Here is a 2,406-nt window from a genome sequence, read left to right on the forward strand (position 1 = left end):
TCCGTTTGTCCACTCTCATACAATGTGACATGGAATTCCTTTTTTCTGTGGCAGCGGGAGATGGAGCTCGCCGGGTATGGTATGATGGCGAAGGCCCGCCAACATCCAACAAGAACATTACCGATAGCGAGCTCTGGTGGGCACAACGGGGTGCATGGTCACTGCGGTGCTCTGTAAGGTTATCCATATACATACATAGTGGAGCTTGTTCATAAGGACCCACAAAAGCCTAATAATTTATCTCTCTAGTAGAAGATTTCATAAGATAAATGAAACCCAAGTTATAAACAGAAATTTACCTTATATAATAAATACGCTATGTTGAGGGTGCCGTGAATAGGTGTTCAGCAGCCCGGCGGCTTTGCGCTCGCGTCCAAGTGTCCAACACACTTCGGGTTCGTCGACATCGTCAGCACCAGCGGCGGGCGCAACGGCTACACATTTCCAAGGCACCGTGCCGGGTGGAGGGTCTGTTGTCTGTTGCGTACTGTACTCGCGTGTGATCCGGTGAGCGTCGAGTTCACGAGGTACTAGACGAACACGAACGTTGAGGGTGATTTTATCCGCCCGCGACTTGCGACGCAGCACGCTGGCCGGAGCCCCGGATCCACGATTCCCGCGTCAACTAAGTCCACTCCTACTATCCTCCAGGACCTCCACCACAGGGAGCTCCCAGTGGAACAGCACGTAGCTGCGGATACTTCCGGTTGACTTCCTGTCTTCCTTGCTCAACATAATTCCGGTCCGTTTTCTGTGAATTACACCTCTTCCATATGATGCGACTAGTCAGAACCGCGTTTGGAATATATCCTACTAAAACATATTGTTTCCTACAACTAGAGATTCTGTACATTTTGAATGGAGAAAAAAAAACCTAGCTAGCCTCCCGAGCCAAACCCTCGCGCGATTCTAGAAGCCGCGCCGCCGCCACCAAAAAGCTCCACCACCGCCGTCCCAACCACCTTGCCGCCGCCAGAGGATTCCCCCTGACAGTGGCGTCGCGGCGTATGCGTCGGTGCTTTCTTTTTCTCTGCAGAGGTTGTATTCTTCACCTCACGGGTTTCTCCATCTACGCGCCGCCGATTCTTTGCTTGTTGGCCAACATCGGATGGAGCCGGGATGTTGTCGGTTGAAGGCGTTAGGGACAGCCCCACGCGGTTTGAGGTCTAGGAGGATCCATGTTGGACGGGCGTCATCATGCAGGTCATCGCTCACGTTCAGCGGCTCAGCAACGTGACCAACGATGCCACTAGCTGCGGAGCAAAGGGATGCATCACATTGGCTGGATTTGTCATCCAGGTTTTCCTTTTACTTGGATGGATCGTGACCCAAAGGACGCCGCCTCTGCCTCGTGATCCAACCGTGATGCGTCCCTCTACGAGGATAAATTGTTGACGCCATATAAGGCTATGTGCTTCGGTGATTGGCAACCATCATTTGCATAACATCGACACCATGGTACGCCGACATTGGCTTCTCCATGGCCTTGATTACGAAGGTGTTGACATGGGGATATTTTCTAATGGCAGAAATGTTTGAAGACCGGCTAGGCTTTGAAGGTGTCTTGCATGCTCGCATCGAGTCGAGATTGCTTGCTGCCGGCGGTTATCCCAGGGAGTACTACTAGGGGATGTGAGAAGATGATGGTTCAATGCTCGTCGTGTGCATGGAGTTTAATTGTGTGGCGGTGTCCACATCAAAAACATGCACACGTCAACTATTATTCGGGTGATTGTTTTTTTGCAGCAGTATTGGGCGGTATTGATTGTGAATTCGTTTTTGATGGTTCTTCGAGCTCCGTGTCTCAATTTCTAGGGTAAAAAATGCTAGGTCTGATCTTTATTGGTTAAACGTGACAATGATAACTCTCTAGTGTTTCCTTGTTAAAAGCATTGTTTGGAGATTGGTTTATTCTGAATGAAAACTCATGAGACTGGGCGAATGATGTAAGAAGGAGGTTAGAGTGGATTGTGAGATACTCGATCACTCTACTACCACGATCATCCAATTCACGATACAGATTCTGCAGCGTCACGCTGGGAGGTTCAGAATCCGACGAAACGGAGGAGGAGGAAGGGAGAGACTCCAACAGGAGTTCAGTATGATTACAATCAGAGATCACATATCTTGCTCTCCAAGCTGATCACATAAGTAGTGTGTCCACGATGCTCGTCTCGGTTTCACGGGCCGTTGGCTGGGCCTGGCGACGGAGATGGGCTTCCCGAATCTTCTGCCTTTCATCCGTCCTGCGCTTGGTCTTGAGGGCCTCGGGTAGACACTGGGTCATGACAATACCCCCTCCTCGAGTACCAGCTTGCCCCCAAGCTGGTGCATGCGGGAACGCGTTGACGACGACAAAGACGTTCTCCCAGGTGCTGCATTCTTCGGGCCACCCTTCCCACTGGA

The sequence above is a fragment of the Lolium perenne genome, chromosome 7 (assembly GCF_019359855.2).
Source record: "Lolium perenne isolate Kyuss_39 chromosome 7, Kyuss_2.0, whole genome shotgun sequence".
Taxonomy (NCBI): Eukaryota; Viridiplantae; Streptophyta; class Magnoliopsida; order Poales; family Poaceae; genus Lolium; species Lolium perenne.